The sequence below is a fragment of the Sus scrofa genome, chromosome 4 (genome assembly GCF_054392235.1).
Source record: "Sus scrofa isolate SSC_HxYL_T2T_F1_AM1 chromosome 4, Sscrofa_HxYL_maternal_Yorkshire_Landrace_v2.0, whole genome shotgun sequence".
Taxonomy (NCBI): domain Eukaryota; kingdom Metazoa; phylum Chordata; class Mammalia; order Artiodactyla; family Suidae; genus Sus; species Sus scrofa.
In genome coordinates this window covers 31,659,777-31,687,500 of record NC_139386.1, presented here as the reverse complement: position 1 = coordinate 31,687,500, position 27,724 = coordinate 31,659,777, and the positions used below count along the sequence as shown (strand labels likewise).

At 37.3% G+C, this 27,724-nt stretch overlaps 1 protein-coding gene across 1 annotated transcript in view; it reads left to right on the top strand.

The window, feature by feature from the left end:
• Positions 1-27,724, top strand: part of ZFPM2 (zinc finger protein, FOG family member 2) — a gene marked incomplete at its 5' end in the record, with an annotated part of 382,811 nt that overhangs the window by 317,327 nt on the left and 37,760 nt on the right.

Here is a 27,724-nt window from a genome sequence, read left to right as displayed (position 1 = left end):
CACACATCAATAAAGTGGTTTAATTTTTTAAAAATAAATCATAAGGAAATACCACCAAAAAATTCAGTGATCATTTCATCATAAACATACAATCTGAATCATTTTTAAGTCATTCCAACTGCATTACATATAAAATGTGAGTTTTAAGCTGTGTTGGCAGGAAGGTAGCAAAGGTGTTTACTATTTTATATGTTACATCACTCCAAATTGTATTTCCTCAGATGTGTCTATCTAGTAGGTAGACCAATAACACACAGCAAGCTGTGTTAAGCCTTCTCCTAAGGACCTTCAAGGAAAGTGAGCTAATACCTCCTTTATCTCCTTTTCAAAAATGTACTGTCTCTGTAAACACCAAGAAAAATGATTATCCCAACTTGTGCACAAAAGTAATGTTGTTATCGATAAACAGTTAAAGATGATATGTCTCTTCGGTTTATTTTCTATTAAATATTAATGTTTAAAAATCTACCTACCTATTTTTAAACATTAATATTTTTCTATAGTCTAGTGAAATTTTAGTGTGCCACAAGAGTTAGAATTTTAATGAACTAAAGTAGAAATCAAATCACATTGCAGATGCCAATATACCTATAAGCTAAAATTGGATCCCCTAAGTGTAGAGACCATAGAAGAAACATGAACTCAAATAAAAGATACATCTGTAAACTTCTAGTATATATCTGCAGTTTGGATATTTGGAAACATTTGCCAAGTTAATATTCATCTTAGGATGGATGGCTTTGACCTTGAGCCTCCGCTGTGCTTGAGGATAGTTTACTTTACTATGCCAACACTAGCCACAATGGATATCAAATTCATAAGGAATCAGTTTGGCATCCTTTGAAAAATGAGCAGATAAAAATAAAGATTTTCTTCAATAGTTAGTATGCAGGGCAAGCAGTTGGCATTTATTAATTTCTTTCATTTTTCCACACTGTGCAATAAAATGCCAAGCATATTGATAATTGTTCAAACAAACCCACGAGTCATATTATCACCACCACACAGACCCCCTAGAAGCAGAGTAAGAAATTAATAAACACTTGAGGATTTATTGATGCTTGGGTTATTTATTGGGCTTACCAATGATTGGCTACACATGGAAGTATCATATTCCGCAAGAATATTATAATTTATTAGGTAACTTCTTCCTGCCTAAATATCTGAATTCTGCTTTTCTGTACACAAGAACTATTTCTTCTACTAATACCATGCAAGTCCTTAGAGACATCTGTTCTATAAGCAATATCTCTTATTATTTTAATTAACACCAGATAAAGTATCGGTCACTCTTCATATTGAATAATAAATGAATATAACCACTGTTATTTCATCAATTTATTAATAGGCTGCATTTGGCCATTAAGTATTTCAAAGTTTTTCCACACAAAATTTCTAATTCATTCAGCTAAAATGTGTGTGTGTGCACATGTGATATTGCATGTAATTTTAAGGCTCTCATGGACCTGTTGAAGTTCATCTGTGGCCTTCTTCACAACTTCAGTTCACACACAACTTCAGACAAGGTGATCTGCATGCATGACCATTTTGAGCATAAATCTGAGAAGATTCCATACTAAATGTTCTCTATAGTTCGTGAAGAGATGGTGTGACTTCCATAGAGCTATTTTTATTTTTTTCTTTTTGGTTGACAAATGATCCTTTATCGAAATATTTTCTCTGTAGTTCTTAATTAGCTGAGTGTTCTGCTGTCCCACTGCTGATGCCATTGGTGATGTCACATGGTGGCAGCCATCAACATTGCAGCCCACAAACTAGGCAGCCTCCAGGAGCTCTTTAGTGATACCAAGGAGTTCTCTGACCAGATTGTTGTTGCATCTGTCAGGCAGTCTCATCAACAGTGCTATTTCCATTATGCCTAAGGTTTTGCTGTTTCTTTCTATCTCTGGGTGAGTCTTGAAGGTTTTGGTGTTTGGAACAAGGCAGAGGGTACCACCTCAATCTGGGCCTGTCTGTTCTGAATGGTCAGTTTCGCTGTAATTCTGATTTTCAATTCAGCATTTGTCTTGGCCGTGTCATCACCAATCTCTTTTGGAGGCAGATCCAGGGGAATGACCGTGGGGGCCAGGGTACACGTGACATTGATTTTCCCACTGGAAGCCTCAGGTTTACAACTTTGCTCTTGTTAGGGTCAAACTCAGGTGGCCTGGCAGTGTCAGCTTGTGTAGGATAAACCAGATGGGGACCACAGAAGAGGCTTGTATCTTGGCCTCCTCTGATCAGAAAGACCCCCACATAACTTTTAAATGTCTATCTTTTGTTGTAGAGGGTGCGATCTTGTAAGAAAATATTAAAATAATATTTCATGTAGACATGTATCTTCTGTCTACTCTTGCTATGTCCCAGAACACAGCCAGTAACCTAGAAAGATGATAAAATAAACAAAAAGCACCTAAATTTAGGCATACATTTCAATAGAGGCAAATATAGATTTTGATTGAAACAAAACTTTACTTATATACCACAAAAGGTATTGTATTTGAAGATCTGATCTTCAGACCTTCACAGAGAACTTATAAACTCTTAATTTAGATACAATCTGTGCAGAATGGTTAGTTGGTTTTCCCGGCTCACAATGAATTAGAAAATGACGTGTTTGTTGGCAGCGGGAACGCTGGCAAAAATCAAGAACCAAACAACAAAAAACAAAACCCATTAAAGAAATAGAAGATGTAAGTGCTCAAGGACCTGCTTAAGGAAGAGGGTGATTGCTTCAATAACCAGAGAAAAGTTCTGTAAAATAATGAATACTTCAGGTGAGTCCCTGTTTTCTGACCTCAGCTTAAGGGTGAAAAAAAAAGGGAAATATTCTAACGAGAGTAGCTTTAAAGAATGGTCAAGTAATAACTTTTAACCTTTAACATGGTAGCTAATACAGATCAAACAACTCAGTCACAGATTATAACAAGTAAAGAAAATGTAGTTGTAATCTTTTTCCCAATTAATTTGATACAAACTGTCCACGTCTGTGTAAGTACTTGAATTTCATTAAAGGTTTTTCTGCTATCCCTAATGTTCAGTAATTTACTTTGGTCGTTCTCAACTACTGGGGTTGTAGTTATGAATATTCATGTTTACAGGGAGGAATACACAAGCATATGAGGGATGCATAGTTGGCTGCAGAAATGGAATTCCCTATAACTCTTTTCATAGAAATATTCAGTTTGGATAAATTTCGCTTTCTTTTCCTGAGAGAACAGTTGTAGCTGTCTTGCTTGTTGATACCTTTGATTCCTCTTATATAAACAGTAAAGACACTTTGCAGCTATAGTTTTTCCAGGGCTTCTGGGCAGATAGGCTTTTACTAGCTTATTTCAAGTCTTCTTAGGAATGTTGCAGAAACAATAGGTTAGAGGTTGGTGCAAAAAAAAAAAAAAAAGTCCACAATTGTGAGGAGAGCACTGCCAATACAAATAATAGATGTCATGCTTTCAGGTCTAGTTCAGAGAGGGCTGAATTTGTTTCTCTCTGGAAATTTGCTTCTCTATAAACCCCTTTTCTTTTCCCTGTATCCTTACCTAACCCCAGAAATTATTGTATTTGGCTTAAAATTACTGAAAAATGCTCCTTAATACTGGGGCAGTCTAGCTAATGGACCTAGGTCGAAATAATTGATCCTGAAGACAAGGAAATCCACCCAAATCCTATCTTTCTGCTCTTCTTAATTTCATTACATGCTTCACAGGCAGTCAAAGCTGGGTTCAGAAATGGCAACTATAACACAGCATTTAAATCCGTTTGCCTCATTTAGGTCCATTCTATCAGAAATAAAATATTTCACAAACACATTTTTATCATCCTCTCCTATCTCCTACAGAATAAAACCCAGAAGAAAGGAGAAGCGGGGTACAAAAAGAATCGTTCAATGTAAATATAAGAGATATTGGTTAATGCCAGCAGAGTAGTGTTTGTTCTAATGCAATGTGAGTAATAAAGCAATAAAAAAGATAATGTTAAATAATTTTATAGCATAGAGGTACACCCTAAGGCCACATAACATGGTAAAAATCATAAAATTAGGTTTAATTGTAGGCGTGTAATTCTATATTATTAAAATACAAGAGAAGTCCAGCACACTAATGTACAAATACAATTATTTTAGAGTCATAGAAAATAGAAATATTCTTATACAGCATAAGAATTGTAATAAAAAGTTATAATAGTGGTTTATTTTGTTTATTTACTCAATAAATAGTTACTGCATGCCTATTGTGTGTGTGACAGGAGTTGTCCTAGACATCAAATATGGCAAGGAATGTCTTACTTTAGGAGCTTATATTCCAGTAGGGGAAGCAGATGATAAATAAATAAATTCACAAAATGTGTACTTTTTAAAATGGTAAAAGTGTTAATGGAGAAAAATATAGCAGAGAGAAAAATAAAACAGAGGGAGGTTTGAAATTTAAAGTAGGTAGTGAGGGAAGACCTTAGCTGAGAAGGGGACATTTGAAAGTCTAAAAGGGATAAAGGGACTAACCATGAAGCTGTCGAGGTAGAGGCAGAAGTGTATTGATTTGTTTCATGAGCAGCAGGGTGGTACAGAGTTCTTGGGCAAAATGAAGGGGAGAGAAGTGTAGTAGGTGAAGCCGGAGGACCCAGCAAAGGAAACTGAGAAGCAACAGCTGGTGAGGTGGGAAGAATATCAGGAGAAAGTGCTAAGTGGAATCCAGGGTAAGAAAAGCTGTGGAGAAGAAACTGTTCAGTTTTTCTGATGTTCAAGTAAGACACAGCCCATGAAATGGTCTTTAGTAATGTCTTTGGTGATTTTCAGGATCAGTTTCCTTATAGATGTGAAAGTGAGCACCTATTGGAAAGTCCAACTGGGAGATCGCCAACAGAGGTGACCCTTTCTGGGAGTTTGCTTTAAAGGGTTTACTTTAAGTGGGAGCAGATGAATAAGAGCTGGAGAGTTTTTCTTGTGGTGTTTTTGTTTACAATAAAGAAATTTTCTGGTATGTTAATTTGATGGGCATGATCTAGTGAGACTGAAAACTTGATGCTTGCCGGAAAAAGGAGGCATCTACCACCAAAGTGGGTGGTGGCCTTATATAAAGGCATGGTCAGCGCATCCATAATACTAGTCATGAAAGCAGAGCATATGGACGTTGGTGCATGTAGTTGAGTGTGTGTGGAGGTGGACACAAATATCTCTTTTGATGTTTACAGTTTTCTTAGGGAATAAGGAAACAAAGTTGAGAGAGAATGGATGGAAAATAGGTGTTGAGAATGAATGAACTAGGGAGATATAGTATGATTGCTAGGAAACACTGCTGACCTAATTAACGTTATTGGTCATGAATTCAGAATGAGTTGGTTAGGATTGTTATGTGTACTTCTTCAGCTAGTCTGCTACTGCATATAAATGCAGAGTAGGTAGAAAATTGGATTGAACAACGTTGGGGCTTTGCTAGACTAAGCCAGTGAAGCAAGAGCAAGTGAGAGAGCAGAAGATATTTGCAAGGAAGGGCTTATGATGAAGAACAGTGTCTAAGCTGGGTAAGCAGCGAAGTTAAGGACGTGTGGATGAAGAACAATGGGGAACAGGTGACAGTATTGGATTTTAGGTTCTAGTGAAGTTAGTGTTGGAGTGGAAGTTCTAGAAAGAATGAATTAGAATGGTGGGAGCCATGGTTTGAGAATGAGATGCTTAGATGTGAAATTATGAGGAGTCAAAATAATTGGCAATTAGAAGGCCTAGAGAGTGAGCAGTTGGAGGTGGGGTAGAGAGTAAGATCTCTGAATGAGAAGTCAAAGAACTGAAGGTTCATCTGATTGGACATTGTGGATTTTGCAGTCACCAAGCATCAAATCAGGAGCAGTACATGAAAATCCAGGAGCTAAGTTTCAAGAAATGATGGCAAATGATCTGCAAGTCTCTACATGACCATGGCAAGCAGGAGTAGGATGATAACATGAAATTCAAAGCAGGTTCTTAGAGTAGGGAAGATTAATCTGCCATGAGGAGTAAGGACAACGCTTCCACCTTCAGGTCAAGTGATATAGACCTTGTGGGAGTGAAATTAGCTACCACTCCAGAGGGAAAGGGGAAAGAGACAGAGTCGACATTCAAAGAAGAGGTTGAGGCAATGGAGGATTTTTCTGGTAATTTCACTTGAATGCCAGTGGAAGGGTTTTTGAGAGTTGGTGAAGTAGGAATGAGGAGATGTCAGTTGGGCTGTACAGGGATTATATTGTGGGAATGAGGGTCATGGGAGTCTTGGGCTTCTAGGAATGACTGATAAAAACAGAGATAAAGATGACAGTAAGATTAGCTATTTTTCAATTTATTCTCTTAATTGAGATATGATTGACATATAACATATTGTAGTTTCAGGTATACAACATAATGATTCTATATTTGGATATATTGTGAGATGATGACCACAGTAAGTCCAGCTAACATCCATTACTGAAAAGGATTAGTTCTGATTATACCAGAACTTGGAGAATGAGGGTGAGGCTATGAATGTCAGTGAAGATTAGTGTGGGGCTAGCTGGGAACGTGCAGGGTCCTGGTCTCTCCATTCCCCTAAGGGTGATATAGGAGAGGGAGGTGTAGTCGCCCCTGGAGCACTCAGATCTCTGGGGTTCTCTTGACTCCCTTTGACCAAATAGTGAACTATCCCTTAATGAAGCATGCCCTGTGTGCCTGCATCTACCATTCCAGTGCTTTACATTTTAACTCATGTACTGGAGTAGAATCTCACAACAAATGGTCTTCCTTTAAGCTACTTTTGTGTCTCCCATAAAATGAGAATGAATGTAATGTACCACTTTCTTTCAAACATGTATATTTAATGCACACAATCCATGAAAACTCATTTTCTTCCATCAGCCTAAGCTTCGTATGTTTATAATTTTTTTTGTCTTTTTAAGGCAGCACCCATGGCCTATGGAGGTTCCCAGGCCAGGAGTCTAATCGAAGCTGTAGCCTGCACCACAGCTACAGCAATGTCAGATATGAGCCGCATCTGCAGCCTCCACCACAGCTCAGGGCAACGCCAGATCCTTTACCCACTGAGCAAGGCCAGGGATCGAACCCACAACCTCATGGTTCCTAGTCGGATTCATTTCCTCTGTGCCACAACGGGAACTCCACGTTTATAATTTTTTAAATAATTCCCTATTTAGTTCAAAGTGCATTTTTTGCTGAAGGGCAGCTATGGAAACAACTGAATTATTAAAATTATTAAAAGAAATATCTGAATTAGTACTAGAAGGGAAGATGGACATTTTTGCCCTTCAACATAGGTCATTTTAAAATCAAATCTAGTGAACTCCAAACCTTAAAAAAATCATACATTTTGTTGTAGAAATGCTAACAAACAAGCTATGAAAATGATATCCTGATATCTACCTCATTTTCCTTTCTGTCTTTTCTGTGGAGCTAGGATTAGGCCCATGGAGGAATAGTTATTACCTTCCTCTCCCAGATCTTTATCAAATTCTTTCTATAGGTCCCTGTAGAAGTGTCTACTCTTAAACAATTTAGCCGTGGTGCTTAAAGTATACCTGAGCACCTCCACAGATTTCATTCAGGCGGTACTGCTTTCCATAGTCCACCATGCTCCCAGCACTGGGAACCATGGTTCCACCTCTACCCTTGAATGGCCGGTGGGGGGGCTCTTACCTACAGTCATATATCCATTCAAAACATTGGCATTACACTTCAACTGGACGATGTGATTAAGTCCCTATTCTCATGGAAGGAAAGAAAGATACTAACAAATGTATGATCACAGACTGAGTCCATCATGGAAAACAAGATGTTTCTTTGATGGCATATAATACAACACACCCAAATTGTGTGTCAGTTCTGTGTATGGAGACAGAGAGGTACAAAGAAAGCTTTCTTGAAGAGGTGATACTTGCATGAGCAGAATTTGAAGAATAAACTTAATCAGATAGGAATAGGGTGAAGTTTTCTTGCCAGAGGGAATAGAATGTGCAAATGGCCCGTGGCAGTGAGTGAATGATATAGTTGACATTTTTTAAGACTGATGCTGCTGGAATAGGGACCCAGAAATGACTTGCAGGCAGCCAGGACTGTATCATTATACACAAACAATTGCATCCTGGTTATCCCATGACTTCATGTTAGAATCATTGGCTCTTCTCCTCTGGTGATTGTTGACGTGGTCAATCCCAATTCTCTTTGTGGTTTTGAAGAGAACAGCAAGAGTTGTCTGTTACTTCTTAGGCATTCACAGACTGTCCTCCCAGGGAGCTCTAGATCTTCTTTACAGAAGTGGCTAGAACATCACACCTTCTCCATATCAGCTCCCTTAGTTTTTAATATGTCCTTAAATTATATGACCCTTAACAAGCTGTCTTATGGTATCAACATTCTACATTATACTACTCTACAGGGACTGTGTTGTCTCCCCAATACTTTGTAGAGTGGTCACAGGGTAGAGACAATAATAAATTAGGTCAATGTACACAATAGATGCTTATTGACTTGAATTATCTTAAACACTCCAGATTCTTCAGAAAAAGGCAGCATCCAGAACATCTTGATAGTAAATGTGTTTAGACAGACACCATCTCACACATGTGCTTACTGAAACAAAAAACAACCACAAAAACAGGTAATGTAACTGTACTTAAGAACACATGTAAAGGTATTTTTGGAAGAAAATGGGTAATTAACTCAAACCAGTTAGCAATGTTTTCTTTAACTTACATGTATTAAATTTTATAGTAAAACATGGTTATCAAGCCATGACTTCAGAGAGCTGTACTTTCAGGGTCGGTTACGTTTTACGACCCAGGATTTGTCATTTGTTAGGAATATTTTACCTTGCTTAGCTTCTGAGCCCTAAGAATAACTTTTGGGAGTTTCTGTTGTGAAGTGGAGGCGAGTCCGACTGGGAACCATGAGGTTGCCGGTTTGATCCCTGGCTTCGCTCAGTGGGTTGAGGGTCTGGCGTTGCCATGAGCTGTGGTGTGGGTCACAGACACAGCTCGGATCTGGCGTTGTGATGGCATAGGCCAACGGCAACAGCTTGGATTGGACCCCTAGCTTGGGAACCTCCGTGTGCCATGGGTGTGGCCCTAAAAAGAAACAAAAAGACAAAAAAAAAAAAGTATAACTTTTGACTTTTATCATTGTACAACTATCAGTTTTTTTAGTTCATCCCAGTTGTGATTTTAATGTTCACTTAATGTACAAGACAGTGACATTTCCATCTGCTGAATTGTGTAAATGCCCAAACAAATAGAAGTGCCTATTTTAAAAAGAAACCTTTGAAGTGTAAGGGATGTGTACTGAAATATCTTTTCTCCCCTTTGCAGTCTCTGGGTAAATGACTGGTCAGTGGCTTTATAGAAGGTCTTTTCATCCAATTACACATCAAAGTTATGGAGCCTTCAGTGTGTCAGATAAAAACTTTTTGATCCAATTGTTGGGACTTTTACAGCTCCTTTCAAAACAAGGCTGAGTCATCCCCAATGTATTTGAATTAGGGATATTTCAGGAAAATATGTCATTGATAACTATCATTTAATTATACCTGTTTAAATTTAAGCATTTAGTTGGAATGTTAAACCTTTCCTGGTTAGTATTCCCCTGTTGTTTAAAATAACAAAGTAATAACAAATGTTCATTTGAAATGTACTTGTTTTACTGGTGTACAGGTACTATCATAAATTGTTACTTTTAAGAAAGCTATAAAAATATGTGACACAATCTATAGTCACTCAGCACAGTTACTAGCGTATCCAGTAACCATGGAGAGTTCTTTGTTGTTCTTGTTTTTGGTTTATTTTGATTCAGTAGCAATAGCAAATCTGATCCCAAACCTCACTTCTTCAGCAGTAAACATTCAAAGGTAAATCAGAAACAATTGCCTATTTCCCTTCATTAAAGCTGATGCAATCCTTAAGTTGACCCAGGAAACCATGCTTGTTATTGCCTTAAGGATATTCTTAACTTGCTGACATTCCTGGAATAGAACTAAAAATGTTATGAAACTAGAAGGTATGTAAACTCATGCTATGTTCAAAATATTTTGTTATTTCTCTCTGAAATACATGAATGCTTGAATGAACTCAAAGGGTCTGTGACACAGAAAAAAAAAAAAAACCCTCTAAATAGCAATTAAGGCATTTTTTTCTTTTTTCAGCATATAAAGACAAGGAAATGTAATGGTTTTAATAATTAAGGATGCAGACTAATGCACACATTTTGCAGCACTAATAAAAACTTCTTGTTATCATCTCTATTTTTAAGAATGAAGAAGGCATTTCCTTAATGCACTTCACTGCTTCCCTTGCCAGCTCTGTTCAGGCTCAGAATTTGATAACATTTCCAAATTGTAAAAATAAAAAATAGCATTAAAAATTGATTTAAGACCAACTTTCCAAATCAGTTAACCTTAAGGTTAAGTGGCACTGCACTTGACCTAAGAGAGAGTTTGGTTCCCTTTTATAAGACCTGAGTGTAAAGAATAAAGACAGCATTTTTCTTCTTCTCTTTTTTAAAGAAGCCACATGTAATGTTCTCTGAGTTAAGTTTTACCATTCATAATGAATGCAGTCTCGCCATTCAAATGCGACCATAAGTACACAGAAGATAAGAATTTAATTAAATGTAGATTAAAACCAAACAGGAAAACACACTAGCTGATAATTTTATCCCATCCTCTGGCCATATTTTTTATACTTCCTTCTTGTTCTTCTTTGGGCTATAGCTTATCAACATGCCGATAGTACCATAACTCATTACATCTGATGGTGCAGCGGAAATGTGCGGGCTCTGTGCTTGGATTTCCGAGGCACTTAAAATGCAAAGCATGTAAATGTCTCTGTTAAATATACTAGTGTGGTAACAGTGGTGAAAAGGAAGTGATTCTGAAGGAAAAAAAAAAAAAAATCCCTAAACCTCTCACAGGATGCATTAGTACTGCATACTAGCAAATGGAATTTTCAAAGTGGAACCAATTCGTGTTTTCACACATATATGGTAGGCTTAATATTTGGAAGTTGAGCTCCTTTTGCAGTTGGCAAGTTTGAGTGCCAATCACCTTGCTTGGTGTACTTCAGTGTATGTAGGGTTTGGTACATATACATTTATATTTCTGAAGAAGGATTTTTTTTTTCCATTGTCGACCATAATATAGTAAGCCACTATCTTTGTTCTTGAATGTTGCTCTCATTTATCTTATATAAGACCTCTCTAAATTACCTCCTATTATTTCATCTGAATCTTTCGGAATCATTAAGATAGCAGCCACAAAATCTTGGAAGGGATAGAAGGCTTCAGTTAATTAAGATAATTCATGCATATTTATGTTTAATCAGTTTAGTTTTTCTAACAGTTATTTCTAATCATGGTAGAAATAGGCAATGAACGTTTTTTTTTTAAAATCTTGATCATTTTAGAGGAAGACTCTAGACTAATTACAATAATTTTAAAATCCAAAAAGGGATACATATTGGATTGGTTAATTAAATATTTGGCCAAGATTTAGAATACGAATGCATTCTTCCTTGTTCAATCTTGATTTATTAAGCACTGGTAAAGCATCTCTGAATCATTTCTATATTTTCATTCTCTGTATCTAAAACTAAGACCCCTAAAAAGTGTAACACACTTTTTTTTTTTAAGTAGACGTAAAATGCTGTGGGTAATCTGTCTTTCGAAAGTTAAATATTGGTTACTTTTTTTGGCAATAGATTATTTGACTCACACTAATGAATAGGATTTTTCAAATAAAAACTCCCTGAAAAAACAATTTAGATTTTTTTCTTCTTTAATGGAATCTTGAAGTTCTTGACAGTTGGAAGTACTTAACTGTAGCGCCATTTTCCCCACATTAATTGTCACATGGCCACTCAGCACTCAAATTGATATAAGATGATGCATTGACATAGCTGCCAATTTTGCCTTTAGGAATAAATCAAAAGGATTAACTCAATTTTCAAAGATACCAAAAATTTCGCCATCTAGGGAAACAATGTTTAATAGAGTGAATCTATATTTTCATGCCATTAAATCTCTTGAGAAAAATGAGAGTCACAGTATGGATGTGAATGAAAGTGTGGAACCTAGCTGTACAGAATGGCTTTATCCAGACTACTAGACACATTGCTGAGGCATTAGTAGTGTTCTCTATCAAAGCCTTTGCCTTTGGTTCCCTTGGTATAAGCTCATCAGCTCATTTCGCTGTTGATACTGAGAAGGAGCACACTAAAACTAGGGAAGGTAAACCTGAAATGCAAGATGGAGGAACCTATTCAAGGATTTTGAAAGGATACCTTAAAAGCGTTTTCGTCTGCTAAAAAAATTTGAATATAAAAATATAAAAGGAAAACTGACCAATTACGCTGCCTCCATCTGTATAATATATAGGAAGTAAAATTACTAGTCTCTAAGGCACCCAAAAAAGTAAGAGGAAAGAAAAACAAACAAAAAGTCCCCCTGGCATGCCATGAGAGCAGAGAAAATACTTTTAAACATTAAGTCTAATAAATTCTCCCCTCTTATCAAACAGATATTTAAAGGCAAAAGGAGAAAAATGTTTCTATGAAAGTTGCCTAACTTCCCCCACGGGCTCCAGTCTGTCTTAGGCTCTTTTCCTTTGAGAAGTTCTAAGCCCTACATACCTTGAAGAACCTTCTTGTGGGATATCCTGGCTGTGATTATGATTTTTTTCTCTCTAGGACCACAACCTCTTCTAAGATAGTCCTCTATTTGTGCCAAATAGCTGCTAGATCATAACAAGCAAATGTTATCTTTTAGGATGAAAGAGAATGAAAGAGAAGGAGGGAGAGAAAGAGGAGACATAGGTGAATGGGAGAGAGGAGAGAGAAAGGAAGGTAGAGGAAAGAAAGGATGGGGAAGGGGAAAGGAGGGAAAGAGAAGAAGGAGGAAGGAAAAAATTTGTCTAACCCGGAAAATGCTCTTCTGTTATCTCTAGTGTTTTATCACACTGGAAATGATACTAGGTTTGAAAGAATTGAGAATTTGAGCTTAATGAACAGTTGAGGGAGGAAAATATGGAGGGAAAGCTATGTAAGATTTCTCCTGGGCCACATCAGTCAATGTGTAAAAAACAAGAACGAGAAATGTGTATCTTTAAATGCTTTGTCAAGGGCAAAACAGAGAAAAGAAGGAGACTGATGCTTATTGAATACCTACTATGTGATGAGACTTGAGATGTTATTTTATTGATACTTTTCGAAAAATGCCAGTAAACCGAATTATCTGCATCTTAAAGATGCAGATACTGAGTCTCAGGGAAGGGGGTGTGAGTAACTTACCCCCCATCAAAGAGTGAATAGATTCCAGAAAGTTGGCAAGCAGAGATCTGTCCCCGCAGCAACCTGTACTTGTTTCTGCAACAAACTCTGCTGCCTCCAAGGCTGTGGTTTTAGTTCGTTGTATGTGTATTTTATCTGAAATTGCCTTGTTAAATTAATTATTTGAAAACTACATTACAGTTTTATAAATAGTATGTACAACTGTGATTTTTGAATCAATATTATTTGAGGAGAATGAAATTAGATTAGTATAATAAAATCAGAGGATTATAGGACCAATGCATATTTCTACGTTACGTGTTAGGAGTCATTTCTGTCACAATTTTATTGGGGTGTTGGAGAGATGAGAGGTTTTACTCCGTATACCCTGTGTATCTATTTTGACAGTGTGTCTTCAGTCACGACACTCTGGGCTGTTCCCTTAAGGCTGAAACGAGCCAGAGTAATGTTCATAGTTTGCTTGTTTTAGAGGAGTGACATTGGCAGACCTCAACCAATTTTGCCACAAGGAAAATTGGTGAAATGTATCTTAAAAGCAACTGAGACGTTTTACATGTAAATGTAAGAAATCTATTTGGGGGGAAATACGCAACAAGATTTTCATATAAAAAAAAAAAGGAACAAAGCTACTAAAGTAGAGCTTCGACTACCTTTTGTCTGAGGGAGACTGTGTTCTCATCAAGCTCTGTAATAACCGAATTATCAGTTCAGCATGGAGATTTTTAAGAATACAGGGTAGATTCTTCCACACAGGTTTGGTAATTTCTTCAAGGTATTCTCTATGTTAATCAGGTGCAAATAGTCAGGAAAAGTGAACAGGGAAAAATATTTCCCTACCAATAATCATATGGTACAGAATTAAACATCTTTATTAACATTCCAAAGTACAAACCTGATTTATTTCCACTCTTTCAAACTGTGGTGTGTTTGCCCAGGAAAACCAAAATGGATTGCAAGAGTCTGCGGGGATAGGAAAAATTGCATGCCTCAAATAATTAAAGAAAAATAATTATAACAGAGACGAGAAGTTGAAATATTATTGAAATATTTCTGTTAATGGGTAAAGTCACCTCCATTGGCAGTGGCAAAATTGGAAGTCGGATTGTAATGAATGCATGCTACAGTGTTAAACAATAACACATTCTTCCCGGGAAAACTAATATGACAGGTGTAGCCATTGATGCTTCAAGCATATACTCTGACCTCAAGACTCACAATCTGCTACAGTCTGTAGAGCACATACTGTGGAGTCAGAATGATGCTGAGGGAAAGAGGGACTAGAAAATGTCGATAGGAACTTCATCCTATTTACTGCAAAATATGTATTTCAATGTCTTACGGAGATAACATTTTAAAAATAAAATGGAAATAAACATCTCCCTGGCTGCTTACTTCTCTCCCTCATTTTCTTAAGCACAAAAGGGGGTTTATGAGCAATGGAAGCTATATTTATATAGCTTTTTAAATGAATGATGCTGTGGTATTTGACCTTAGGTAGATAGTTTAAAAAAAAAAAATCTTCAGCCGAGTGTCTCTTAGTTATATTTGAAACTGGATTCTTGCAGCATTTTTTATTTAAATGGTTTGCCTTAATGATCAGTGCTTATAGATTTCAGAATTATGCAAAAGATGAAAATAAAACTAGCATTAGTCGAATTCATATTTCTGCGATTCATTCGTTATTGCATTTTGTACTTCTCTGCAGATCATTACTTTGTGCTTGGTTTTTCTCCTCTTTCCAATTTTGTCTAATTCTCGGGCACAATTTCTACATTATAACCCACTGAAGATTTTATTTTTTTTCATTTCAGTAACCATTATTTGAATCATAAAAAAATGCATTACTGTATTCATAATGTACTGCTCATGTGACAGTTTTTGAACTTTAATATTCTTTTCTGTAATGTGCAGGCTTAGCAGCCTATAAAAGAGACATATTGTTTGTAATGTTTTTTACCCACAACAAATGGTGTGATTCTGGGGTTTATGAAATGGCAGCAGTTTTCTAAATTTGTGATTCTTCTGTGTTCCGTCGTCAAGAACAGTTGTACATCTGCTCAGCACAGACTTTCCGAGACTATGAACTTTAATTGAGGAAAAATAATGAGGGTTCAGGGACTACTGATATGGAGTTGGTTGCAAAGCAGGTGCCCTGCTGCCAGATCAATGGATTATTTACTCCTTTGTCATAAACAGGAAACAGTTGTTTGTGGTGACTACACGCATATTTTAAAGCCTATGTACATATTTTCTCCTTCCTTGTCAATGTAGAACATTTTACATAGTGCTCAGTTTATGATTTAACATAACGGTATAGAATAAGCAAACAACACTTGTTCTGTTTTAATAATTAATCACCTTGTTTGAAAAAGAACTTTAGGAGTGATTTCAAGAACATGCAACATCGTATGTGCTTCCAGCCCTTACCTCTCAACTCATATGGCTGCAGTCATAAACTCTCTATATAATTGTCTAAATATTTTTCTGACTCTCTTTATAGACATTTGAAAGTAGAAAATCTTTTTTTTTTCCCCTAAATACATAGGGAAATCTAAAATACAAATTGTAGATAGTTTTAGAATTTCATTAGGACACCTTAACAGTTTGCATAGGCTTTTCAAACCACTGGAGTAGAATTTTCTCATGATATAATTGGGAGGTTGACAGGGGCAGGGGAGCAGAGCTCAGAATCCTTTTCTGAGTGCATAAAACAAGCGCATCAGGCTTTCTGTAGGCATCTGGTTTCTGTTTGTTGGAACTATCTCTGACACACCTGAGCAGGACCAACCTAAGAGGCGAGGGTCACCGAAAGAGGGCGTGCTCCTCTCTCTGCTCTCCTCATTAGCAAACCAAACGAAGGGCTGTAGGATGCTGGGAATTAGCTGCAATTTCCACCATGACGAGTGACTTTTTGTGTTACATAATGATATGCTGGGAATTTAAATCCTATGTTCTAGAGATCAGTGGTTTAAATTCTAATGATGGGTTTTGTGGCATTGAAGTCTGACTTTTAACACTGCAAGGTTGGGGAACCATAGAAACCACATGATAAACTTTATACACAGAGCCCACCCATGGACAGCTCTTCTGAACCCTCAGACAGTTCACACAAGCCTCATTTCTCCACCAGAAATGTTGTTATAATTGAAACTATTCTTAGAAATAGTCTTCATTTTTACTAAACATCTGTCCTCATGTGTTTTGAAACTGAGATTACTATTGGAAGTCTGAATTATGTTGGAAAGAACTGCCACCAGAGAAAACCAAATTTACGTTAAAGAAAAATATACTTGAATTTCTAAAATGCCAATGATTGAGGATACATCCATTAAATAATCAGTAACTTTAAAGAGCATTTAACCAGAGGGTGATGTTTGACAATCTGGCTTAAAGTTTGATAACATTTCATTTAAAAAAGTATGTATTTTTCTCGTTTGTCAACAATATAGTCATTGCTACCGGACATAATAATGTAACAATGTATCTTTCCTAGCACAATGTGGGGATAAAATATCCTTAAATGTGGAAATAAAAATAATACTTTAGTTCCTGTTTATACCAAATAATTGCTCATAGTTACATGTGTCATTCTTTAAGTGAAAACTGGATTTTATACTGATGTTTCAGCAAATATTTATACTCAGCATGGGTCTTGTAGCATTATTAGCATTTCTAGTATACTATTACATATTTTAATAATATGTATATTTATATTTTTATTTCATGCTAAGTATTACATGCAAATATTCACTGCCTAATAGTGTCCTCTGTTACTAATTACAATAATAAATGTCGTATCATAATCAAGTTGAATTTCCCATCATTAACTATAGGCTTAAGTACAAATGAAATCCATGTTTTTTTTTCTGTGAAATGGATGGGGGTTTTTAGTTTAGAGTCAACAAAATTTCCTTTGAGTCCAAAAGCTAGAATGGGAATCAGGGCAGATTACAGTTATGAACGACAAGAGATGTAGTTGCTTCATTTCTATCAAGGAGATAGCTTAAATTAAAAGATAAATTGAAATTATATAAGTTAGATGCAAGTACTCGACTATAAATTTATATTCAACTGGCTTTATAAAGAATTACTTAGGTACATTGTCTTGAAAATACCTAGCATCAGAAGTAGAACTGTGTGTTCATAAATGTATGTCTAATTCTAGACAGCAGGGAGTAGTATGTTCAGGCTTTGAACATACCACACAAGAATGGAAAGTTTGAGATGAAGTAACATCAGTGAAAATCCTCTTAATAAAAGACTTCAGGAGCCAAGTCTTTGTCTAGGACCCCTGATGTCTAGAGATGAATATTACACTTGAATTTCTTGTTCTATGACTTGCTGTTCTCAATTGAATCTGATTTCTCAAAAAGGGTGTAAGAAGTCTGAATTATAAGAGAAAAGAGGTAGTGACTAATTTTTTTCTATCGATAGAGGTAAAGCATGTGATCCCCCCCGCTCCCTGTTTAACACAGATGTATCTGAGGGATAACAGAGAACAAAATAAGGACATGATTTGTAAGCCCAAACATGACTGTTGCAAAATTGGCCCTGGCTGTAGAAGATTTAAGCAGCTATTGTTAGGAGGAATTTTGTAGTGGGTGAACAAGTCTGCCATCGATACAGACCTTCAGTAGGTTTGCTTTCCTGCATTTTGTGATGGTCAGGGGAAATTTATTCTGTGTGTGTTTGTGTGTGTGTGTGGTGTTATAATTGTAATAGCAGTCTCAGTAGAGACAGGGAAGGCTAACTGTTTTCAGGAAGACATTTAGTTGAATGAAAATGTGGCAAAATACTGAAACCATTATTGTCTTGAAATGAAAACTTGATTTTCTAGGAAATAAAAATCATATAAGAAAAGCATTTCAGAGACTTCATAATGATTTTATTGACATAGTAAAAAATTATTTTCCAACTGAAGTTTTGAGCCTACAATAAAACCTTTATGCCAAAAATTACCCTTATGCAAGGAGATTAAAGCATGCTGCAAGCTTTTCACAAATGCTATTTTCAGAATACCTTCTGATGATTACCGGTCTCTCTTTTTTTTCTGTAAAGTTCTATAGAGAGTATAGTTTAATTAGCTTCCACTTGATACTCCTTTATACACACTGCCCAACTCTGACCCAATGTCTGATCATATAGAATACATTACAAAAGAACTGGTCATTTGAGTGCTTTAATATAGCTTTGCGTTAATGTCAGGCATCATTTAGACAAGGTATTAAAAGTGTTATTTTAATGACTGAAATGTGTTGGGTAGAAGAGGCTTAATCTTTATAGGAAGAACAATTTCAATTAGCTCTAAAATATTAATTTGTTGGTACAACTATATACTCTAATGTTATTTGGCACTAACGTCTTATGAATAATACATTGCTAGAAGCCACTTATCTTACGATGTAACTAATACTGCTAATTTTATAACTGCCATGAATCAGTTAAAATAAAAAATAATTTTTTAAAACTTGATCATTTTTAATATTGAAGGATTTTTCTGTACTCTCCAAAGTAATTTGTAAGGCTATAAATAAAATATGCAGTCTCTGGCTAGTAAGATATTGAATAAGTTTAGCATGATATGGCTATTTGTCTTAAAATTTTAAGGGCATTTTTATTTATTTGTTTACATGGTAAGTGTAAGATATTCTCCCTGGAAACAGTCTGTGTCACTGTGGAAAGTGTGAACATACGAGAACAAAAGTAACTGCATACCTTAATCCTATTGTGTTTCTGGCAACTAAAAAATGCTGTTGCTCTGGCTTTTACTTTCCTTGAATATCTCCCTGTAGCCTTATCTTTCCATTGTGCTGGCTGCTTATTGCAGCATCTTGGCATTGGTTTTCATGGCTGTGCTTGTGGCCCAACCTTAAGGTGAGTGAGAGTCACATGGGAAAAAAACCCTGTAGTCCTTTGAAAAATATGCTGCTTTTCCTTGGAGCTAACCAAAAATCTGCAGTCGCTTCATAGACTTTACAGGGGCGCCTACACTTGGGGTAACCCAGGGGACTCAGAAACGCTTGAATGCTGTATGCCAGGGTTGAACACTTGTCTTCTGGCTTGGGTGGCTTTAAAGCTCCTATTACACAACACCGAAGCAGCTGGATGGAAAGCAAAAAAGTCTGTTGGTCAGTCTAAGGTTTCATGCATCCTGACCAATGCCTGCAAACAGACGCATAAAGTAGGAATAATGATTTTCATATCGCTTGGCCTAAGGCATGCATCATCTTCCATACTTCTCCTCGTGACTCTCCTTGTCATCAGCAGCACTGGCCACGTTGAACCTGATCAATTCTCAACAGTATAAAAGCTGGGTTTATTTTAATATAACTTTTGCTTCCCGTTAAGAGCGGGGAGAAGGCTGTGGTTTATAGCAAAGAGCCACACACACACAGTTTTTCAGCTAGGTAAAGGAGGCTTTTGTAGTAGATTTCATGCAGCAGTTGGCATTGGCAGTATTGCAAAAAGAGATGTATTCTGTTGTGCTCTGTTTGATCAAGTGCTAAACCCGTGTGATCAATAGAGAGACAGATGTCGGGTGCAGATGGCGATGCCGTGATACCTGGGGCAGCGCGGGCCTGCCAGAATGACAGAATGGGAACAAGGAAGAGCAGCAATGCAACAGAATGTGACAAATGAAATTAGGGTTTATACTAGTCGATAATTTACAGCTAATACAAAGTGACAGAATTTTTCAGTACCCAGTATATTTTACTTCCAGTAATGCTATAGCCAATAAAGGCATATTTCATGCAACATAATAAAATGAAAGCTGTGGGGAAATATAGTTCAACCATTTTTTATTATGTTACAACTTTTAAAATTGATCCCTGAGAGAATACTAATAGCATGCAAGTCTTGTTAGAGTGATGTCTAAAGGCATTTTATCGCCAAATTTATAGCGGCCCCATCAACTTGCTCTCATTGCATATTAGACTCATCAGTTGAAGATAGATAACTCAGTAGTGACCAAAAGGCATATGCTTTGCTTTAAAAGATATGTTATGAGAGACTCTTTCAGGCTGTTTATAAAATTATAAAGACAATTATCAATTTCAACTTATTAAATAAATATTTTCATTTCCTATATTAATGGGAATGTTTAGGCAGTCACCTGTGTAATTAAAAATGAAAATCTAAGCACATATTAAAAATTTTCCTCCACACCCAGACCAAAAGCCATAGTTACTAGATAGGAATGTATTTTATGACTCCATCATTCAAAATACATTGATAAATACCCTGAAATGACAACTTTTGCTGTGATGGTTAGTGCATCTATTGATGGCCTATTGTTATTTAGCCAAATTCCCCATATTCGTGAACACACACATGCACCATTCTGTAGTGACTTGCTACGGTGTGGGGACAGGGTATATGGTGGATGAGCAGAGCCACCCGGAGCGAAACTTGTACTCCTTTGTTTCTCCTCCTCTTTCTGAGCCTCTGGTGCCACGTGGCCAAAAAATAACTTCGTAAAACTGCTTGCCAGCCTGGAAGATCTCTCCCCACTCATTTCTCCCATTATTCAAGTATTCACTGAACAATGTAATCCTGGAACCCTTTCCCTGGGCTTTTGTAATCATATCCAAATGTAACTCTCAAGTTGGAATGCCCGCAGTTCAGGGAGTGCCTGATGGTGGGCATCTTGGAGAGGACAGGAATTTCCTAATACCTACACAGGCACAGTCATGGACAGCAAGACCCATGGCCACCTGTAACACTGACAAATGCCTATTAATAATATTAACAGGAGATAATCTATGCTTTTTTTTTTTTTTTTTTTTTTTTGGTCTTTTTGCCTTTTCTAGGGCCACTCCTGCGGCATATGGAGGTTCCCAGGCTAGGGGTCTAATTGGAGTTGTAGCCACCAGCCTACGCCAGAGCCACAGCAACACAGGATCCGAGCTGTGTCTGCGACCTACACCACAGCTCACATCAATGCCGGATCCTTAACCCACTGAGCAAGGCCAGGGATCCAACCCGCAACCTCATGGTTCCTAGTCGGATTTGTTAACCATTGTGCCACGATGGGAACTCCAGATAATCTATGCTTTTAACAGATTGTCTTAAGTGGCTGCTTTTTGAATATTCAGTAAGACCCAAGACATATTCTTTAGTCGCAGTAATCACCAGCATATTGCACTGGCTCAGGTGAGAACATTTACAAATGAGGGCATCAGTGAAGAGGAAAAAATCATGACACCCACTGTATTTCTGAAAACTTGGAGAGTTTTATCTATCCAAGATAACACTTGCCAGCTGAAAATCATGTGCATGAGTGCACACACACACCCACAATTTATTTACTCCATGTACAATAATAGTTATTTTTATATAATGGCTAATCCAAACTATATTTGCTATCCACAGACATGTCATAATTCAAGCCCATCTTAAAGTAGATGAACCCATGGCTCTAAAATGAACATTTCTTGTAGTTCCTTTGAGGCACAGTGGGTTAAAGATCTGATGTTGTCACTGCAGCAGCTTGGGTTGCTGCTATGGCTCAGGTTGGATTCCTAGCCCAGGAACTTCCACATGCTGCAGGCATGGTGAAAAAAAAAAATGAACATTTGTAATTACTATAAGTAATATAACAATAATATTCTAGATATTCCAACAGACATTTTGCTTCTGAGGTTGCTATTTCCATTGTTTATTTTAACAACAAAAAAATATATTGTTCTTTTTTTTTTAGGAGCCTCACTGTGAAATCTTAGTAACATTGATTAAAATCCTAACTAGATCTTTAATAAAGGAGACTAGTTTCAATGTGCATTCCTTAGTTATTCTAATCTACCAGTTATGAGAGCTGTTATAGAAAGCATTCTTAACTCTGAAGGCTCATACAGAAATTACACCTCAGGTAGTTGCTCTGTTAAGATATGAATGTATCATTCATTTTGAAAAACATCCACAGCTGGTCCAGAGTCATTATGGAAAACTCATGCTTGACAGCAGAGATCTTCCTGGTCCATGTTAACAGTCATCTCTTTATTTGGATCGTGACATTCCCTTCCGAAGATATTTTTAATATGCCATTTGACAGAAGCTAGTTGGAGATTAGCAAGGTTATAAGGCATTTAACTAGATTCTCTCCTTTTTGTACCTCCATTTCACATAGAGTAATGAGTTAGCTGAGGCTCCTGGAAAGCCTTTTTCTTCATTGGCAAGCTCTGAAAATTCACCTGGAATTGTCTCGTGGTAGCAGTATTAATTGTCATGGCATCATCCCTTTCCTCCATTTGTCAATTTTGGTCTTTGAATTAGTTGGAAGCAACCAAAGTACCATCCTTGTAATTTTAAAGATGAAGAAAGTGTGACTCAGCACAATTAGGTGCATTGTCCACCATCATAGTTGCTATATAAGACTCCAGTTCTCTTTACTTTGTCATCATGGCCAACTGGGCACTAGCCAGCCTGTGTTCCTTTGCTAGGGCAAAACTCCTCTCCACAATATCAGCCTCATACATTCTCCATGAGAACTCAAATCCCACCTCTTTTCCTAAGGCCTCCTCAACTACTATAGGCGTAACGATTTTCTACCCCTCCATAACAAATGAGGTTCCTGTAACAAATGATGTTTTGCATGATTAATCTTGATGTAAGAATTACTTAATGATTGCCTCTCTCTAAATGTGTATACAGTAGCCCCCCCTTATCTGAGGGGGGCACTTTCTAAGACCCACAGTGAATGTGTGAAACTATAGGTAGTACTGAACCCCATTTACAGCATTTTTTGTATATGTACATATCTATGATAAAGTTCAATTTATAAATTAGGCACAGTAAGAGAATATCCAAATTGCCAACATTGCTACTCTTGCACTTTAGGGCCATTATTATTATTATTATTATTTATTATTATTATTATTTTTTTTGTCTTTTTGACTTTTCTAGGGCTGAACCTGCAGCATAAGGAGGTTCCCAGGCTAGGGGTCTAATCAGAGCTGTAGCCGCCGGCCTACACCAGAGCCACAGCAACTCGGGATCTGAGCCTCGTCTGCGACCTACACCACGGCTCACAGCAACACTGGATCCTTAACCCACTGAGCAAGGGCAGGGACCGAACCCGCAACCTCATGGTTCCTACTCGGATTCGTTAACCACTGCACCACGACAGGAACTCTTTTAGGGCCATTATTAAGTAAGGATTACCTGAACACAAGCACTGTGACACCACAATAGTCAATCTGATAACCAAGACAGCTACTATGTGACTAACAGGCAAGTCAGGCATACAGCGGGCGGGGATACTCTGGGCAAAGGGATGGTTCACGTCCAGGGCAGGAGGGAGCAGGACGACATGAGATTTCATCATACCACTTAAAAAAAGGTGTGCACTGTAAAACTTATGAAGTATTTATTTTGGGAGTTTCCCCTTCAGTATTTTCAGACCACGGTTGTCCACAAATAACTGAAACCATGCAAAGCAAAACTGTAGATAAGGGGGAACGCTGCTGTATTCACTACCCAACCTGATAATAAGTTTTTAGAGTCAACAAACTTAACTTTATTAATGAATATCTTGAATTGTAGTCAGAGTCCATATGGTAAAATGATGGATGTGTTTACGCATCAATGAATTCAACCATGAATTCTTTTCATTCATCATATGACCCTCTCTGCTTTCTCACCTCGCTATTGGTGGAGGCAAGGAGTATGCCTTCTTAGTGTTCCTGACCAATGGCACGGATAATGACACCCCTTCTTTTTCACGTCTTTATTATTTACCCACACATTCTGGACATTCTGATAGACTTGAAGGATATGATAATGAACAAAACATATAGGATTTATTTTCTGCAGTTCTGGAGGATGAGACGCTGGTTGGCTGAGTGAGGAAAAGGGCAGTGTATATATACCAAGGCAAGGATATATGCTTTTTATTTTATGGTATCCAACTTGACTTTTATTTTTTTTAAACAAGCAGCTAGGACTTCTTTAGGGGCAAAGATTTTAAGATGTATTTGAAAAAGCCACAGACTCACTTCTGCAAGGTCTTAGCACCTTTCAGGTCATATTTCCAAATAGGCAGTAGACTCCAATTAAAAACAAAAGCAGGGAATTCCCTTCGTGGCTCAGCAGTTAACCAACATTGCTGTGAGCTGTGGTGTAGGTTGTGGACATGGCTCAGATACTGTATTACTGTGGCTGTGGCGTAGGCCGGCAGCTGTATCTCAGATCCAACCCCTAGCCTGGGAACTTCCATGTGCCTCGAGTATGGGCCTAAAATACCAAAAAAAAAAAAAAAAAAAAGGCATTGGGACACATATTATTCACGCCTGAGGCATACAGGCTTCTTGAGCCCCTTCTCTGGGTAAAGCATTTTACACATGCTCTGCAGTCCTCAGATCAACTCTAGGAAGTAAGAGCTATGACTCCATTTCACAGAAAAATGTATTGAGGCTCGGAGAGAATAAACAATTACCCAAAGTAACATAGCTAAAAAAATGACCAAATTATAACAGAACACGCAAGATGAGTTTGTCACCTTGACAGCCTTTTAAATTGTGCTAACCTATGTCAAATTATCTGTATTTCACCTGCCTCTATGTCACTGGTCTTTTAAAGAAGATGTGTCTTTCAGGGCATCATGAACATTTCTTAGATAAGTATTCATTAGCATCTCAGTATATAGATCTAGTGGGATCTAAGGCCTATGAGTGCCTGCCTTTCAGGGGACAGGAGAGGAGAAACCCACTTCCCCTTGGGGTTTGTGAAGACAGGCTGAGCGCTTGGAGGGGACAGTCCCTGTAATCTTTTACCCTCTGAGCACCACATTGCCTTGACCGTAGTGTGTGTTCCATGAATGGAAGTTGAGTAAGTGGCTGAATAAATGAATGATGAAAATTATTGCTCACACAGTCTCCCACCCACCGTGCATTCCTCCAGCACATCCTGCACATCCAGTGGTAGTTTAACATCTGGATCTGGGCTCGGGTTACATCACCTGATTTCTGATGCCTTCCTGAGGGTGGAGCATGGATAGACATAGAAATGCCCCTCAAGATGGCAGCGTCAGAGCTTTGCTTGGCCTTTTGCCAGCTATCATTTTGCCTAAACAAGGGAGACTGGCCTCAGCCTTTCATTGTTTGTCCATAACCTTTGTACTACCCCCTGTGCTGGAAATTGAGATCGTTTCTGCCAACCCTGTTGCCCAAGCATATATGGCATCCCCTTAGCAAGTATCCTAACAGGATGTCTGGTAGAACGTATGATCCTTTGTGTCTGGCCAACATTGTTTTTCCAACTTAATTCATTTTCATGATTTCAGATGACAGAATTTGGGGTTTAGAATAGGAGTATCCATCTAATTGTGGTCTTATTCCCTATTTTCAGAACAGCAGACAAGATATATCCCTGTGATTTTTTTTTCTTGTTTTTTTTCTTTTGTTTTATTATTTTTTGTTTAGTTTTTGTTAATGGGTGTTTCTGGGGGAAAAGAATTAGCGCTCACTTGACTGTTTTTGTTTTATGCTACCTAATCTGGCCAGTTGATGCTGGCCTACATATTACAAATTCAGGAATAGAGGAAGTCAGGCTGTGCTCTGAAAGTTGTTTTTTTTTTCATCTTTCTAAACTGCTCTTTATATAAGCTATTGAGAGGCTAAGGAAAATTCCATGAAGCTGTAAGAATGTGGGGTGGGCATTTTCACTTCTGCCCTGTTAATGCCTATTTGGATTCAAGATGACTTGACCCACTGGTTGTATAAAAATATCTGTTTCTCTGAATTCATTTACAAGCTTTGGAGTATGACTTCCTCAAAGTGAAAGGCAATGGAAGAGAGGAAACTACAAATTTTAGCTGTATGAATAGTTTGTAAAAAGTTACAGGGAGTTGGATAAAATAACAATAATATCAAATATATATATATAAATTTGATCAAATAATATCAGATATACATTTAAATTTGGTCCCCAGTAATAGAGCAGAAATTCAGTACATTTGCATAAGGGCCAAAGCAAATAAATTCAATGAAATTGACAGATATAGGAAAAGCATTTAAGAAGCCCTTTGAACAAAAATCTAAGTAGTGGGTTCTTTTACTATTGCTTCCTTCCATAAAATGTATGTATTACATATGTTCACACATAGCCCTTTGAAAGTCCACTTGAAAATCAATTATGCTGCCATACATGTTCTTGACATCCTTAGAGTATATGTTCTGATAATATTAAGTCCAAGATGGTGCCACATCTCAGACTGAAATATTTAACCTTCCACACTTTGGTAAAAATTTTAATACTCTGATAAGTGGTAGCACACTGAATTTTTTTTTTTTTTTTTTTTTGTAATGGAGATTTTGGTAACACAGGGTCCACAGAATTAACACAAATCCTCCTCTCCAATAAAGAGAGCCACAAGGGTCCTGATTACAGGAGAGGGTCATAGCTCACTCCACTATCTATCCTTTCAAAGCTTCATCTTGGTGTCACCTATATCATGTTAAACTGGCATAACTCCTTGTGAGTGGGCACAGTGCCAACATAACAGATGGCTCTGAGCTGGGCATGCCAAGGGACCAGTATGTGCATCAAGTTTGACTATTAGAAGTGGAGTTTCTGTCCAGAAGTGTCATTCAGATAAATATTTTTGCACATTTATAGTTTTTATTTTTAAAATTAATGCCCCAAACTATGTCTCTCTCTCTCTCTCACACACACACACATGCAACCTCTCCCAATTGCTTTAGAATTTAAAAAATTTAATGCTTAACCAGAACTTGGCTATAAACAAATCCAGACTTAATAGTATAGTGCTGATAACACATGATAGAATCTTTAACCTGAGGTCAGTGTTTCCAATCTAGCTACATTGATAAAATTTAGATCTTTATGAACAGAATGTGCCATGTTCCTTTATTTATTGAACTGGATTTTTGAAAATTCCTATTCATATTTCTCTAAGTAAATGTGGATTATATGTAATAAATATACATATTTAGAGAAAATATATACTAGAGAAGAAAATTAAAATAACACATCAGTCACGATGACTTTATTTCTCCTTTTCCATGGCTTTACTTGCTCTGTCCAGCTTACAATCTGTGATCCAGAAAGCAGAACAAGACAAAAATCCCAATAATTTAGGATTCTGTGGAATTATAAATATAGGTAAATCCCAAGTGTTTTGGTGTTTTGCAGCCAATCCTATTTTTCTGGATTCCCAGCATACAGAATATTAGCACGTGCAAATTTATTCTAAAAATGCCGCAGACGGTAGAGGTCTGAAAGCTAAACAAGGCCGATCTTCTTGGGGATAACAGTCTGAAATCAGTGATATAAATCACTCCCCAAAAGGCAACCAGGGCCAACAACTGAGTAGCAAACGAATGTGCTTTCCAGGCCAATGCCTTCTAGACATACCTCACGCAGGTGATATTTTACAGTCTGCTCTGGTTGAAGCTTCCAGGGAAAAGTCTTTGCCCTT